Below are 18316 nucleotides of genomic sequence, written 5' to 3' on the forward strand. Positions count from 1 at the left end.
AGGATTATCGGCGGACAGATGAAAACTATGGTGTTTTATTATTTAAAATTTTACAATAATAAATGGGTAAAAGAGGATGGAGAGTGTCTATTTCAAATGAAAGACTTTTTCCTGTGTCTTTATTTAATTTTCAAAACGGGATTAGTAATGGGGGTGTATTATAGATGCCTCTCCATTAATAACCCCTGCGCTTGGTGTCAGCTGGCATTACAAAACTGATATCAACCCCACAAATATTACCCCACTTGTCACTGCGCCAGGGCAAGTGAGAGGAGCCGGGCAAAGCGCCCAAATTTGCACATTTATTGGATGCACCTCTTCTGGGACGGTTGCGGGCTGCTATTTTTAGGATGGGGAGGGCCAATACCCATGGCCCCTTCCCAGTCTGAGAATACCAGCCCCCAGCTGTCTGCTTTTATCTTGGCTGGTTGTCAAAAATGGGGGGACCTCACGCCATTTTGTTAAATTATTTATTTAAATAATTTAAAAAAATGGCATGGGACCCCTCTGTTTTTGATAACCAGCCAATATAAAACAGACAGCTGGGGGCTACAGCTCACAGCTATCAGCTTTGCTTTTGCTGCTTAGGAAAAATAGTGGGGACCGTATGTTTGTTTTTTTTTATTTGTTTTTTTTTTTTACACAGTGTGCCCCAGCCAATCACAGCCATGCCAATACGTGACATAGCTGTGATTGAGCTGGAAGTGCCCACACCAGCAAAGCTTGTTGATTGGCTGTGCTGCTGCCCTTGAACAAACTTTGTTGGGGATGCTGAACAGTACCATGGGCTTCCACGGGCACTTTACAGTTTAGGTTTGACTAACTCTAATTACTAAAACTGGAATCTTACAGAGATACTTGGTGAATAGAAAGTTAATTTTCATGGGGAAGCTTTACACATTTACATATAAAGAACCAGGATAATAATTTTTAGAGTGAAAAGCAGTTTATTAAGAGTAAAACAACAAACACAAATGAACTATTTACAAAAGCCGGAGAAGATTGAGCTATGTCCTTGGTGGTCCCTTCATGGACCTTGACAGGGAATATTCCCAGCTCGAGTCATGTATCCTGGGATTTCAAACACCGTTCTGTTGGGTGGGAAAACTACAGGAGGGTGATTAAATTCCAGGGGTCGTAGGGGGAGGGGTAATTGTGGTCGCAGGCTGGGGAGGTTTTGGGCAGAAGGATTAGAACAAGATGTGAAGGAGGGATTGGAATAAGATGGTGATGGATAGTTATACTGGGGTATGGATGGGAAGTTGGGATAAAGGACAAGTGGGTGTACACTGGGAGGGGCAACTACATTGGGAGCAACACATCTTGAATAAGCTGTAGGAAGATTCCACAAGATCAATGGAAAACAGGATGCGGGGTCTGGAGAAGAAGAGGTGGACGGAGCAGCAGCTTCCTGGTCTGGTCTGTTGGGCTCCATGTTTGGAAGAGGATGAAGGTTGTAAGCCAAAGGCCTGTAGGGATGTCCATGAAGGATGTAGGGGGCCAGGTCAGGTGCATAGATGTCCTGCCTGGTGACCGCAGTGTTCTGGATCTTCATGGCATCATGAGGGATCTGACTCACATCCACTGTCCAGAAGTTCCCTTTGGCCTGAGTATTGTGTGGATCCTTCAGCACCTGAAATAAAGATGAAATAAATTTAGATAATGATTCAAGTAAAATTTAAATTTACAAAAGTTATTACTGTATATAGGGGTCATAGAGAAGAAATTATGTGAAACTTTGTATGTGGGAATAGTGGCTATATGGGATATATGGAGGGTTGCTCCAGGGCGTGTACATAGATAGTCATGTAGAAGAGGTACATACAATAGGTTGTCTCTTCTTTTACTACGAGGATCACACTTGTATCATCTACATATTTAATGTAATATCTATGCCTTGAGTAGGATGAAAGCTTTGATCGGGGGATGGGTGGATAATGGAGGAAAATTTCTCTAGAAATTAGGGAATAATCACCTCGGGACAGAAAAGTCTGGGAACTTTGGGTGTTTTTATATGGGTCTTTAGGGTGAGGGGGCATTTATCAATTATATTATGAATGGGATATGGATTGTCAGAAACTATGTAGCAAAGCGATACCTTCTAATATAATGTGAAATTGTTACAAAAAAATAATGTAATAATAAAACAACTAAAATTAAGCAGATGAGATTCATGAGCTGGAAACTGTTACTGAGGTTATAAATAGGAGGAGACATACAGCGCTGTGTGTGATGAGGTTTATGGAGGAGAACCTGGAATCCGCTAATGTTATTATGGTGAAATTACTTTTTGTATCAGAGTTGAAAAGTGTCCAGAAAGAGATCTGATCTAATGGTAAAATGCAACAATTTTCTTTTGAACTTGTATTAGAAACCTGACATTTCGATGTTTTCCACCATCTTATAGATGAATACATCTTACAATATAAAGAAATCTCCCCTTATATGCAAAAACCCAACGTTCATTAGAAGAGAGTCACCCCAATAAATGACCACACGGAGTCCTCACCTTTCTGAAGCAGTCGTTAGAGGACAGGTTGTGTCTGACGGAGTCTTTCCAACCCTTATATTCTCCATTAAAGATTGGGAAAAATTCACTGATCTTCTCTAAAATCTAAAATGACAAAAAATAACCAACATTCAGTTTTGTAAATGTATTAATAATAGTGAACCGCTTTTATTGTGAATTCTCCTTTACTACAAATTGTTAGAAGACCACTCAGTAGAAGTACAGCCTTAAAAGATTTGTTGTGTCCTAAGTCCATCTCCCACTAACTTATTCCTTTATAACATCGTTCTCTTACCTGCGACAGCTTCAGCTTCTTGTCCGGGGATATTTGTATTACCAGCGCAATCATGGCCAGGTAAGAGTATGGAGGTTTGGGGTATCGCTGGTAATTCTTCTTCCCACAGGTTTTCTCCTCCGGACCTGGTGTCATGTCTGGGTCACACTGTTCATTTTTCTCCTCTCCTTGACCACCGACCACATTGGAGTCCATCTCCATGTGCTCAATACTGAACATGTCAGGTGTTGGCATATTGAAGGTCTCCTTGGTTTGGACTTCTGAGTTAATGTCTCACAGGTGTCTTAACAGATGCCAGTATTAGATCTGATGTGACCCTGGACCACTGAAGGAGCCTTGATAAATGGTGCTCACCCCATCTCAGGCTTTGTTATGTTAATACCCCCAAAACAAGATGGAGCCCATTGCTGGTAACATCTTAACTGCTATATGAAGACCTAGATCCTTAAAGACAATAGCAGCATGAATACACAAAGTTTCAGTCCTTGGGTGTGATCCATCGTTAAAATATCTTTTGTCATGTTTACCATGTATATATTGTGTATACCATGCGGCCCCTTGTGTGTTAATCACCGGCCGCATAGATAATGCTGAGGCCTAGAATGAAATAGACTGTCTATAGGGACAACATTTTAAGCCTTGACTGAAGATCTTACCTTTCGTGAGTTTGTATAAAGTCACTTACAGACCAAATTACCAATCATTTCTCTTAAATATATATTTTAAATAATCCAGTAAAATATTATCTTCCACATTGATAATTATGGCTTTTCCCACTCCAACCCATTATTCCATGTATTCTGATGAATATATTTATAGGTTTTACACTTCTTACTTTTGTCTTTATCTCATTATCATTATTCAGGTGCATTAGATTGTTAGTGGGGGGTTTCCACAGTGGGGCACTTTGGATGCAGGATTACGATGACTGGTATCTATTGGATAACATATGCTTTTACAGGTTTTTTTTTTGTATAATTTATACTTTTCATATATCAATTACTGTCTCTCTATACGTATATATGGAAAGTGCTCTGGTGGTTTATGATTTGCTCCTTTTCCTTATTTTTTTATTTTGTAAGTTCCTTGTTCACCCATCAGTAGACGTCTGTATTATTTAGCGGCACACACTTACTCATATTTATACAGTGAGGGAATAGACTCATTGACCATGTGAGTGGTTACCCCCAACCTTATAGTGGACTATTTCCTGTGGCTAATATCAGGGGGGAGGGTGTTACTAAAGATTGATCCCCTAGACCCCTCTAAAGAAGCTTGAAATTACGCGATTCATTCAACTTGATGGACCTGATTCGTTTTTCAGCCTATGTAACTATATACATATCGTTTTATCTTGTGAGACCTCATTTGCACAAACATTTTGGGATGTTTGTCTTTTCCTAGATTAAGTTGATAAATTTCATGGATTCCACTTTCCACAATTTTTATATGACGCGGTTTTATTATTTAATCTTAATAACGTTTTCCAAGTGTATAAATTGAGGAGATTACAGCCAGCTGGTGATTATTGTCATCCATAATGACAAACTTTGATCATTATTACTGTGTTGACCACTCTGAAGTCCTCCATACACAAGTCAAAGGTGAGTTGCGGAATGATCATTCCTCAGTTGTTTGATAAGTTGTTAGTACTGAAATTGGCCATTTTGGACTACTTTTATCTTATATGAACAAAACCTGGAATCCTGAGGGACCCTAAAGACGATGCTTTGGTCGATCTTTCAGGTGAAAGCCAAGTCGGTTGTCTCTCTCATACACTGGCCGAGCACTCCTGTCTTCTCTATGAGAAAGCGACCAACAGACATCTCTGCCAGAGTCTTATCTCAAGTAGAGAAAAGCAATTGACAGTCCAAAATCAGACATGTCTGATGAACATCTCCCCCGACAATCAGCTGGCTGGATCTCCCATACACCTTAGTGCTGGTGGCACCTGTCGGTTTCAGAGAGTTTGGCCGACAATAGTGTAATGTGTACGGGGGGGGCTCTAGTCTCTGACATATGCTTAAATGTGCATTATTCATACCTGCTCTAATGTTCACAAGAACAGAGTTAAAAGATCATTTTCCAATTTTTAAAGTAATGCAAAGTTCAAAAGAAATGTATAGATGGATCTCATCCCATTCATCAGCAAAGCAAAATCTGTGAAAACTCTGATGGTGAAAGTTTTACTCTTCTTAAAGATTCCTCACCTAAATTCATATCATTTGAACACTTGGTTTTTCTTTTTTTTCTGCTGTTTACTCAAGTAGAATTTTTTTACATTATGTTCTAATAAGAAATATGATAAGAGATAACTGTGCGAATTCTCATTGACCCTGTGATTTCTGCACTTTTTTAGCCATGATTGGGAACCTTTGCTTGATGTGAGTTTTTTTAAAAACCTGTGGAAAAAAGTCCTTGAATGATAATTTTTCTGTAGCTTCACCAGAATCTGATTTGCCGGATTCCTTACAACAACTATGGATTATTGAATTCTATATGACAATAGTAACAGTAAAGCTGTGATTATTTTCTGTGTAAGATCTCCCTGTCCGGCTCCGGTCGTCCTCTGCTCCGGCTGCTGTGTATTTACATCAGTTACAATGTGACTGACCCTAATCTCCCCCTATGAAGACCCCCTTGTTCCACTGATTTCTCACCGCAGGAGGCTCCATATTCCTGATCCCTCAGGACTCTGCTGAGAATAGAAGACTTGTTTTCATGTAACACCTTCCCCACCTGATGTTTCCGAGGAACAGAAGATTTACATAGTATTACAAAGTGCGGGGATAAGTCACCAGCCATGTTTCCATCTTCCTATAAATCCCACCACGTTTTTCATTATAATTAAAGATTACTTTTTGCCATTTCCTAATTTTTTAGAACATTTTTATCTGATCTAATATCAGATATGTAATAAAATACTTCTTTGCAGATTCTGCTTGGAAATGAAGACACAAAAAAGTGTAAAATTTTACTACAAATGTTCAATCTTTGAGTTCAGAGAGGCACAGCCCCCTCCGGCTGATGCCATTTAGGCTCTTTTGGGGGGCAGTATGTACGGATATATTTTTCCAATTAATGATAAATTAGTAGCCATTGATATAAATGTTACTATATATTTTTCCTGTTGAATGTTTATATCCCATAATCACCTCCTGAAAAAAAAAAGTTGTTTCTTAGAGATGAGAAACGAATAATAAAAAAATTGGGGGAGAAAAGTTAAAAATGAATTTTCCGGTGATCACCATTTATTCCCAATTAGTAATGGAGCAATGAAGATCAGTTGTTGGATTAGACCACTGCGCTCCTTCAATCTTTAGATTTACCCCAACAATTCAATGAATTCTCTATCTTTGGGCATTTCCTGGTAATGTGGAGAAAATCCGCCTCTTCCAGGGCACATTGAAGACAAACATTGTTTTTCATCTTCAGCTGTATAATAAAGTCTGTGAATTAACATAAATAGGATAAAATGATGAGAATAAGTTTCTGATATCAGATTGGAGCTTTGATAAATATCGGCCATTGACTTTTGGTCATTTTTCCTTCATCGATTTCCCATTTCACTTATGATGGAATCTGTTACTGCAAAATTCCGATGTTTCTCTGCCGGAAACCAGACTGTTGTGTGGATCAGAGGCGGAAGATATTGGGGTATAACCTAAATATTGGGGAACAATCCTAAATCTCTCCCTATTGCTCGATTTCCTCCACACAGGTTTGATGTGTAAGTAATTACCTTTATAAACCAGAAACCTGGATGTTAACCCTTCTTGCCCCAGGAAATGCTGTTCCGTCACGGTGCGGGTGTATGGAGGAGAAGCATCGGCAGGTACTGTCTGTGTTCTGTATATAACACCGGCCTTTATCAGCAGCGTCCGAGTTCGATCCAAGGCCACAAGATAAAAAAAACATAAAAATCCAAATGAATTCGTAACAAGATGAACAGGTATCTCATGGAGTGTGAGCTTGGTAACTTATTAAACCTATAAATTGCACACACACAATACAATTATTAAAACAAATCATTTTATTAATTATATTAAAATATACATACTCATCATCACAGAAAAAAAACAAATAAATCCTCAATCAGAGTGGAAATAGCTCTGGGATTGCATCTTATTCCAAACGTCTTCTATATATCTCCACTTAGTCAATAAGTTATAAACACAGTTCATCAATAGTACATCATCTAGTTATTAAGGTATTAATACTCTGCATTGCACTCTATTAAAAATTGGGGTGAAATATCTAATTGCTAATTAAATATATTTATTATATTAAATATTTATTATATTATATAATAATTAAATATATTATGTAGTAAACAAATAAAGTGAATAGTGCATACCGCCCACTATAAAGATAATCCATAAATTCATCACATCAAATACTATTGTAAAGTGACCAGTGCAAAACTGTATTAGCAAAAACATAAGCCAAAAAATGTCAATAGTCCATTAGAGAAAGAATGGCAGACAAAGGGATATAAGGATACAGACCCAGTGCTATTGCCACATGCCCGACGCGCGTTTCGCCTAGCTTTCCCTCGTGAAGATGATGTACTATTGATGAACTGTGGTTATAACTTATTGACTAAGTGGAGGTATATATAAGACGTTTGTAACAGGATGCAATCCCAGAGTTATTTCCACTCTGATTGAGGATTTTTTTGTGATGACGAGTATGTTTATTTTAATATAATTAATAAAAGGATTTTTTTTAACATTTAAAAATGAAGAAACAAATCCCCAACAATCCAATGGAAAACGGTCCTGAGAACAGATGGAAAGTGTCCCAGGTGCCCTGAAGACGTAACAGATCTTAAACACATGTTTTGGGGTTTTGGGGAGAGCGGTAATAGGACTGATTTATAGAATATGTAATATAAGGGGCCAAGAGATCCTACAGTGGGGTTGTTGGGATATGTGGGGAATTAATGGGTCCGGCTGCAGATCAATTGGTTATTGCAAAAATACTTCATCAAGCCAGGAAAATGATTGTGAAACGTTGGTTACAGGAGAAGCTTCCAAGATGAGTGGAAAGAATAAATTCATTGATCGGGAAGAAACAACTTGAAAGGAAAATTTCTATGACGAGAAAAGCCTGAAGTAAGTCTGAAAAACCGTGGGAGAATTGGCTGCAATGTCCTGGCATTGTCTCCGAGAATCTGACAAGACGAAGAAGGCTGGAAAGGGTTAATGACGATATAGACGGAGGAGACCGGTGCAGTAAATGGGTGCGGTGCTAGAAGTCTGGTGCAAAGCCAGAACCAAGGGGGTACTGAAATGGTAAAAATGCTCCAAGTGTCAAAAATGTATGGAAGAAAGTGGGCTAAGAAGAAGAAGCTGAAAGAGGGGAGCGGAGAAGGTGTTAAGGGGGTCTTATAGGGGGAGAAAGCAGTGGGCGGATCCTTGCCTTTCATATGTATTATTTAGCACTCGCTCATTTGTATTCTCTGAGGGAATATATTCATTGACCATGTGAACGGCGAACCTGATCCCAACCACCGAGTATTTGCTCTGGCTAATATCAGGAGGGAGGGGGTCACCAAAAACTGGACCTCTACGCCTCGTCTAGTGAAGTCTGAATTTACAAGGTGCATTTACTGTTTCGTCTTGTGGGCACCCCATTCACAAGAAAACGATTAAAGAGTAACAGACGTTTTAATCTTTATTTCATAACTCAATAGTGGCCATGAAAATAAGTAACAACGTCCTATATCTCAGAGAAATCCGCTTCTTTCTCCTCCAGGACTGAGCTTTCACTCTCAACTCAGGGGGAACATTTGTAAAATCTGTATTCAATGAAGAAAGACAGACATGACTGAGATAGATGGCAGTTGGTGCTTGCAAAATTCTATGGAGAAAGGGAGGGGGGTAAAGACAGACATTTTACTTCACATTCTCCTGAAACAAGAGTTACAGTTCTTGCAAAGTGCTGAAAAAAGAGATATGGACCGCAGAGGAAAAAAATCATAAAATCATGCATTGATCTAATGCCTCTCTGCAAAAATGTATATACTGAATATGAGGTTCCTAGTTTAACATTCTGCTCAGACTGTATGAAGCCCACTGCCACGTCACGGCGAACCTCTCAGTGGGTCCAAACTTATTGCCTTAAAGGAGCGGCGTCGTGCGCTCACCACCGCCACAGTGGCCATGCTCCAGCAGGGCAGGCGGCCCGGACCCTCCCAGCGCCCATACTGCAAGACTGAGCCCCCACAACTCCAGGCCACACCACTCCACAGGCGGCCCCCCACTCTCCTTCCCTAGAAGGAAAAAAAAAAATTTTTGTTTGTGAGTTCAGAAAAAAAATAAAACCTAAGAGTCCTCAAAGGTTTTTTTCATTCTGAATTTGTAATAACCATCTTCATACATACAGGTTTTCCTTGTTTTTTCCTCTCTTGGATTGGGAAAGAATTTTATCAATCTATTGTTTCAGCTCGATCTGCACCAAATAAGTGTCCTCGCTCGTCCCCTAGAAATTCTGTCCATGATTTCTCATTTTATTTTTATAATTTGCTGTTATCCCTATAGAGATGTAGAAGTTCCTTTCAATGATTAATCCCCTATTAATGTGGCATTTGTGTTCTCACAATGTAGGAAATTCTCCGGAGAACCATTTGTCCTCGATTAGTAATTCAGCAATAAAGATCAATTGTTGGATTACTGTATTTTTCGGACTATAAGACGCACCGGATCATAAGACGCACCTAAGGTTTTAGAGGAGGAAAATAGGAAAAAAAATGTAAGCAAAAAATGTGGTCATGAAGCCCTGTTATGGGGGAGGGGGTCTGCTGCTGACACTGGTATTGGGGTAATGTCTCCCAATTCTGTTAATATTCTCCATCCTGGTATGTATGGCCCCTCTTTCCTGGTATACGTGGCCCTCATCCCCATCCTGGTATGCATGGTACCCCTTGATCCCCAATCCTGGTATGCATGGCACCCCTTTATCCCCCATCCTGGTCTTCATGGCACCCCTTTGTTCCCCATCCTGGTATGCATGGCACCCCTTGATCCCTATCCTGGTATGCATGGCACCCCTTGATCCCCCATCCTGGTATGCATGGCACCCCTTGATCCCTCATTCTTGTATGCATGGCACCCCTTTATCCCCCATCCTGGTCTTCATAGCACCCCTTTATCACCAATCCTGGTATGCATGGCACCCCTTTATCCCCCACCCTGGTATGCATGGCACCCCTTGATCCTCTACCCTGGTATGCATGGCCCCGGTCATGCTGCCCACAAAAAAATAATCATACTCACCTCCTCTCTCTGCTGACACTCTTACTGCATGAGCTGCGCATGGCAGGGCGCACATGACATCCCTGCAATGCGCCCTCACACAGTGAAGTGCTGTGCCGGAATAGTCACTGCTCCCCACGCCGGGACTCTGCGTGGGTAGTGGTGACCATTCAGTCTCTTCAATAGCCGGCACACTGTACAGCACCCCGGCTCCTGCTGCCGCTCTGCGGCCAGTGTGCCCGCTATTAAAAACCCATGAATATTCACTACAACCCATGGGAGTGGGTTGTAGGGAATATTCATGAGTTTTATTAGCAGGCACAAAGACCGCAGAGCGGCAGCAGGAGCGCGCTGCAGGTACAGTGTGCGCGCTATTAAGGAAACTGAATATTCATTGCTCTCCACGCCCATGGGCATGAGGAGCAGCGAATGTTCATTTTCTTTAGTAGCGGGCACAGCGTTGGCTGCAGCAAGCGGCTGCTACCTCCTGTGCCCCGCTGATCCCCCGCTGCCGCTCCCCCATACCTCCTACCACACAGAGCCATACAGTATATACAGGTATATAGTATTCGGACTGTGAGACGCACCACACACTTTCCTCTAAAATTTTGGAGGAAAAAAGTGAGTCTTATAGTCCGAAAATATGATAGTTCTCCGCTCTTTCAATTTTCACATTCCCTTAACACAGATAATATGGGATTTATCGGGATTTCCTGCTATATCAGTGCTTTAACCCCTTCAAATCCCCAGCCTGTTTTCACCTTCCTGACCAAGCCAAATTTTACAATTCTGACCACTGTCACTTTATGAGGTAATAACTGGAACACTTCTATGGATCCCACTGATACTGAGATTTTTTTGTGACATATTGTACTTGATGACATTGGTAAAATCTATTCAATATGACTTGTGTTTATTTGTGAAAAAATTGGAAATTTAGAGAAAATGTTGAAAATTGTTGCAATTTTCACACTTTTAATTGGTATGCCCTTAAACCAGAGAGTTATGTCACACTAAATAGTTAATAAATAAAAGTCCCCACATGTTTACTTTATATCAGCACAATTTTTTTTTTTGTTAGGAACTTGGAAGGGTTAAAAGTTGACCACCGATTTCTTATTTTCCAACAACATTTACAAAACCAATTTTTTTAAGGGACCACATCACATTTGAAGTGACTTTGAGGGGTCTATATGACAGAAAATACCCAAAAGTTACACCATTTTAAAAACTGCACCCCTCAAGGTGCTCAAAACCAAGAAATGTATTAACCCTTTACAGGTTTCACCAGAATTAAAGAAATGTGTAAGGAAAAACTAAAAAATTTGCTTTTTCCCACCAAAATATTGATTTAGCCCCAAATTTTGCATTTTTAAAACGGTAACAGGAGAAAATAGACCATGCAATTTGTTGTGCAGTTTCTCCTGAGTTCACCAATAGTCTATATGTTGTGAAAAACTACTATTGTGGCACATAGCAGGGCTCTGAAGGGAAGGAGCGCCAATTGACTTTTGGAATACAAAACTGGCTGAAATCGATAGCACACGCCAAGTCGTGTTTGCAGAGCCCCTGCTGTGCCTAAACAGTGGAGACAGCAAAACGTGACCACATTTTGGAAACTAGATCCCTCAAGGAATGTATCTAGAGGTGTGGTGAGCACCTTGAACCCCCAGCTACTTAGCAGAATTTTATAACGTTGAGCCATGAAAATAAAAAATCTAATTTTTCCCACAAAAAAGGTTGCTTTAGCCTCCAATTTTTCATTTTCACAAGTTAACAGGAGAAAATGGACTATATAATTTGTTGTCCAATTTCTCCTGACTATTCTGATTTCCCATTTGTGATGGAGAACTACTGTTTGGTCGCATGGCAGTGCTCAGAAGGGAAGGAGCACCAACTGAATTCTGGAGCGTAATTTTGGCTGGAATAGATTGCGGACGCTATGTCACATTTGGAGAGCCCCTGAAATGCAAAACAGCAGAAACCCCCACAAGTGACCTCATTTTGGAAGCTACACTTCTTGAGGAATTCATCTAGGGGTGTACTGAGCATTTTTAACACTCAGGCGCTTCACAAAATTGTATAATTGCTGAATAAATGAAAAATTACCATTTTTCCACTAAAATGTTGCTTTGGGCCCAAGTTATTAATTTTCAAAGGCATAATAGGAGAAAATGAGACTCGGGAGGGACTGAGCGCTATTTGACTCTTGGAGAACAAATTAATGTCAGTGTTATACAGCCTGAAACCATCTTTAACTAATACAATCAGATCCCACAATAAATGTCATTGGATCTAACACAGAAAGAAAATAATTGCTCTATAACGGCAGGCTTTGTTTGCCTCGCCCCCCAATAAAAATGGGCTAAACAGCCATCAAAAGGTGTGCACTTAAAAAAATCTATTTTATATATAAAAAAATAAATAAAAAATCCAATGTTAAGTGATATATATATGACATTGAATTTTCTATTTATTTTTAAGTAGTAAAACATAAAGTGTAAATATTTGATATCAGAATAAACATACTGATTGATAGAGCAGAGTGAGGCTTTTTAATGAAGATCTGGTTCTACATGCGGAGACGAGCCGCCCATACTGATCCTCTGCGCCTCTGGTTATATAACGAGACTAAGGCTATGTGCCCACGATGCAGAAATGAAGCAGAAAATTTCTGCAACATTTCTGCATGTCCCTTGCCAGAAAAACGCATGCGTTTTTGGTCGCGTTTTTGACGCGTTTTTGTATGCGGATTTTACATGCGTTTTTGTAAGCTTATTTCATGCGTTTTTGAGCACAAATAAAGTTATTGAAAAAAAAAAAAAAAAAAAGAGGGAAATCCTGATGTCATTTCCTAGTTCAACCCCTCTTCACCATTTTGTTTTTTGCAAAAGACAGTATGCCACAGGAATTGCAGCCCCTGCGGGTCAGCAGACCATGCCTAAACCTTCTGCTAATGACTTGCTTAAATCTCCTGCACTACAACGTTGAGCAGGTAATATAAACTATATGTTTTTTTGGGGTACATTATTTTTATGTAGTGTGTGTACTAACCTATTATTGTTCTATAGGAGCGTTTAAGGAGGAGAAGACGACAAAAAAAAATTTGGGTGCACCCTATCTTGCATAAGCGGACGGACAAGGGCCACTTTAATGTTCTCTACCAGGATTTAAGGAGGCAAGATATATGTGAAGAAAGTATAATGTCACCTGTGTATGCTGTTTTTTTAAGGTTTTGTTTGTATACTATGTTACAAAATTATCTTTTAATAATTTTTTTTTCTCTGTTTACTATAGTTTTCCTGATAAATTTAAACAGTTCTGCCGTCTGAACATTATTGCATTTGATCGGCTGCTGAGCCTTATGTCTCCTGACCTGGACTTCCAAGACACTGTAATGCGAAGGGCCATCTCTGCTGAGGAAAGGCTGCTCATCACCTTGCGGTAAGTTGAATGTTGATTTATATGTACCTGGTTTTGTTCGCCACCCTGCGGTGATGGCTGGTGTACCTGGTTTTGTTACCCTGTGGTGATGGCTCCCCTGTGTCTGTCTTTGTGTACATATTTTTGGCTTGACCATGAGATCACCATGCACAGAGATCAGATTGAAAAGGTCACAGATGTGTTAACTCTAGAGCAAACATCGTAGGCAAACACAGACACAAAGTCAAAACACATTATAAATTGATATGTGTGAACTCAAGAGAAAACAAAAGATGACCAAAAAAGATTGAAAATGTGGAGCCCCCCCCCCCCAAAAAAAAAAAAAACGCTCCCATTGTTGGAATAGTTTTTTGTAATAAAGACCTTAATTTTTTAAATGATGAATCAATAATGATGATGAATCAATAATGGAGAATTACTGTTGGCTTGTATTTCTTTTTATGGCTTTTCTAATGTTCTATTTTTCCTTTCAAGATTTTTGGCCACAGGAGAGAGCTATACATCACTGCACCTCCAATTTAGGGTTGGTAAATCCACCATTTCCAGAATTGTGAGGTGCACATGTAGCGTCATCTGGCAGAAGTTGCAGCCCATCGTGATGCCTTCTCCAACCGAGGAGACTTCGCTGCAGGTCGCAGCAGGCTTTCAAACTGTGGCCAATTTCCCCAACTGCATAGGTGCTGTCGATGGCAAACATGTGAGAGTTCAGCAGCCACCACGATCAGGATTACGCTTCTTTAATTATAAGAAATATTTTTCTGTGGTCCTGATGGCGGTGGCTGATGCACATTTCAAATTTGTTGCCATTGACGTTGGTGCTTATGGCAGTACTGGGGACTCTCGGGTGTTTAGATCATCACAGATTGGGCTGCAAATTCTTCAAGATGGCGTAACGCTCCCAGCCCCAAGACCTTTGCCGGGTTCCACACATCCAGTTCCTTTTGTGATGGTATCGGATGAGGCATTTCCCTTACAGACCAACCTGATGCGCCCATACCCACGAAGGGCACTGAATGCCCGGCGGAGGATTTTCAATTATCGGCTGAGTCATGCACGCAGATATGTGGAATGCACCTTCGGAATCATGTGCAGTCAGTGGAGGATCTTTCACACTGCCATCCAGTTGGATACGGAGACCGTTGACACTGTAATTAAGGCATTGCTGTGTACTCCACAACTATGCTCGTGAATACAGCACCGAGCAAGATGAGGAGTCACAGCTATCTGAATTAATTCCAGTTGTCAACTCCGGTCAGGGAAGGCCATCCAACTCTGGTGCCAGGGTGCGAGAAACCTTCGCTGACTACTTCATGAGTCCTGAAGGTGCCGTGCACTGGCAATACTCCTGTGCTGGTGTTGAGCAGCCTGACCAGCAGAGAAGATCTGATGAACAATAAAAGAAGAACTTCCTCCTTTTTTTTTTTTTAAATAAAAATGTAAAAAAAAATGTTTATAAAAAAAATAAATTTTGGTTAAACTTAAATTTGTCTAAAATATTTCTTGAATTGCAACCTTCTACGTATTGTTTTCCGACAATACGTCAACGCAAAAGTGAACAAAACGCTGGGTTGCAGCTGCTGGTGGTGGTGGAGGCCCACTGGGATTGAAACAATTAAATATTCTGCATACTACGGCTGGGGGCGAGGGCATAACTGCTGCCTCTTCAATTGCTATGACCATAGCGCCTGCTGCAGTCATGTACATGTTCTGCCTATCTCGTGGCAGAGATCTGATGCGGGCAGCTTGGGCTGAGCAAAATTTATCGATGGCATCTTCCTGGGCTGCCCTTTCCACAAGGCTGAGGGTTCGATTTGTGAGTGCTTCAAGCACAATAGTCCCACCCCCGTGGCTTTTGGCCTTTTTTTTGCCCGCCCTTCTCGATGCCACGAGATGAGCAGAACCAGACCCCCTCCCAGTGGGCCTCAACACATCACCAGTAGAGCTACCAGCATCACTTGGAGCAGGAGAATCAGTCACCAAACCCGTCCCGATGTCCGCTGGATTGGACAAAGAATGTGAGGGACAACCAGATGCTGAAGATGCCGAAGCAGATGGATACGGTGAGGAAAGCTGGAAAAAGTCCTCGGATTCCTCCTCTGCTTGCTCTGTGTTTGTGTCCTCTTCTGCTGTTGGGGCCCTGATGTTTCCTTCAGTTCTGTATAAAATAAAAGGTAAAAACCAATGTAAATACAACATTTTTGGAAACATTTAAATTAATATGTTTTGGGAATTTACCTCCGCAAACTCCTACTGGTTAGTATGAAGGCCAGCTCATCCGCAAAAGGAAATTTTCTTTTTTTTGGTGATGAGCCACTTTGCACCGACTGGTGATACTTCACCAGCCGGTCGGTGACCGATCTCCACCGATTTTTAATATCAGACACTGCAATGACAAAACCAAAACAATTTATGAACTGCTTTAACACCAAAAAGTGCAATTATAAATAGATATAAAAATAAATGTAAAAATCAAAACTTACTAATTTCCTCTTGGGCATCACGTTCCACATTCACCCACTGGGGATACATTTGGCTCAACACAGAGGCCCAGGCGTCTTTTTTCTTCTGCTTGTCTTTGTAGTCAGGACTAGCTCGGTCCCATATTTCGGGATATTTTTCAATCTACAGTGAATAATAACGTCTGTGAATATTATTTTAAAAACAAAATGGAGGAATAAAAGATTAACCCCCAAAAAATAATTAAATAAACATATGGAGATATGTATGCACACACACCAACAGTAACCCCTCACCTATATTGTACGGTTCTTTCACACGTCAATCTCCGGGACGAGTGTTGATGCCATTTTCCACACACAGCGGAGACCCACACACAGACCCATTGCAAAGCATGCTCGGTCACACTTATCTGTACTAACGTGGATATGTGGACGTGAGAAATCAACCTTACAGCGTATGCAGGAGCTTTCAGTGAATGAACCTACATACACTGTACAATAATCTTTCAGTTTAATAAAATCTTTTAACCAAAAAAAATAAGTGGGCTCACGCATAGTTTTAATAACTAGCAAAGGGAAAGCAGACGGTTGTTGGCTGATGTTATAGTCTGTGAAGTAGCCAATAACCATGGACCCTTCCTTTGCTATTAATACCAGGCTGCAGCAGTTAGCTTAGCCTTTACTGGCTACTATATAGGAAGCCCCCCCCCCAAAAAAGTGACATGGGGTCCCCCTATAAATTGTAGCCAGCAAAGGCTAGCCGCTTTGCCTTTTCTGGCTACTATATAAGAAGACCCCCCCAGAAAAAGTGACATGGGGTCCCCCTATAAATTGTAGCCAGCAAAGGCTAGCCGCTTTGCCTTTTCTGACTACTATATAGGAAGACCCCCCCAGAAAAAGTGACATGGGGTCCCCCTATAAATTGTAGCCAGCAAAGGCTAGCCGCTTTGCCTTTTCTGGCTACTATATAAGAAGACCCCCCCAAAAAAAGTGACATGGGGTCCCCCTATAAATTGTAGCCAGCAAAGGCTAGCCGCTTTGCCTTTTCTGACTACTGTATAGGAAGACCCCCCAAAAAAAGTGACATGGGGTCCCCCTATAAATTGTAGCCAGCAAAGGCTAGCCGCTTTGCCTTTTCTGGCTACTATATAAGAAGACCCCCCCCAAAAAAAGTGACATGGGGTCCCCCTATAAATTGTAGCCAGCAAAGGCTAGCCGCTTTGCCTTTTCTGGCTACTATATAAGAAGACCCCCCCAAAAAAAGTGACATGGGGTCCCCCTATAAATTGTAGCCAGCAAAGGCTAGCCGCTTTGCCTTTTCTGGCTACTATATAAGAAGACCCCCCCAAAAAAAGTGACATGGGGTCCCCCTATAAATTGTAGCCAGCAAAGGCTAGGCGGACAGCTGCGACCTGATATTAATAGCCTAGAAAGGGGCCATGGTTATAGGCCCCCTCCCAGGCTATAATATCAGCCCTCAGCTGCCCCAGATTTGGCGCATCATATTTGTGCGCCAAATCTGGCACTTAGCCTCGCTCTTCCACGCTGCCCTGGTGCGGTGGCAGGGGGTAATAGGGCTGGGGTTCATGTCAGCGCCAGCTGACATGAAGCCCAGGTTAGTAATGATGGGCGTCTATAAGACACCCCCATTACTAACCTACAAAGTGTTAAAAATAAAAAACACACACTACACCCAGAAAAAAATAATTTTATTTGAAATAAAACACAATTTTATTTAATTCTAATTTTACTAAAAAAAAAATAGTTACCTGTCCACGTTCCTGCGCTGATCTCCCATGCACAGCTGTCACATCTGGAGATGTGACAGCTGTCATGGCTGCTGTAAGCTCACGCTGCCGGGAACACGTCCGCTCCCGGCAGCGGGAGCCACTGACTGAGGTCACCGGAGTGCATTCAGGCAGCGCAGCTCCGGAGACCTCCTTTACAGCCCTGTTGTACCGTGGGAATTTCTCACGGTACAGCGGGGCCGTAAAGCAGATCACCAGAGCAGCGCTGCCTGAACTCCGGCGAACCCGTTCATTCTAGCGGCGGCAGCGGTTCAGAGCGGTCACATTCTATGTGGCTGCTCTGAACTGGAGATCTTCGTGGGACACTCGTGGACTACTACGGAGGGGTAAGGATAAGGTTGTGGTTTATTATTTTATATTTTATTACAGGAGATCGATGGCTTCGGGGAATTAGGTGTCTAGGTGAGTATAGGTGTAGTTTTTTATTTTTTACTTTATTTTAGGTGGCGATCGGCGGGGACAGGTAATGTATAAACTTTTTTTTAGGTAACCACTGGCCACCAATGAAAAAAAAGGGGGCAGTAGATTAGATATTATTGGGG

General features: G+C 41.2%; 1 pseudogene; it reads right to left on the minus strand.

Moving 5' to 3' along the window:
• Positions 1-1027: 1027 nt before the first annotated feature.
• On the minus strand, positions 1028-5609 carry LOC141229497 (forkhead activin signal transducer 3-like; annotated as a pseudogene).
• Positions 5610-18316: the final 12707 nt, after the last annotated feature.

This window comes from Phyllobates terribilis, unplaced genomic scaffold (genome assembly GCF_046119375.1).
Source record: "Phyllobates terribilis strain yellow unplaced genomic scaffold, ASM4611937v1 Scaffold_482__1_contigs__length_1377538, whole genome shotgun sequence".
Taxonomy (NCBI): domain Eukaryota; kingdom Metazoa; phylum Chordata; class Amphibia; order Anura; family Dendrobatidae; genus Phyllobates; species Phyllobates terribilis.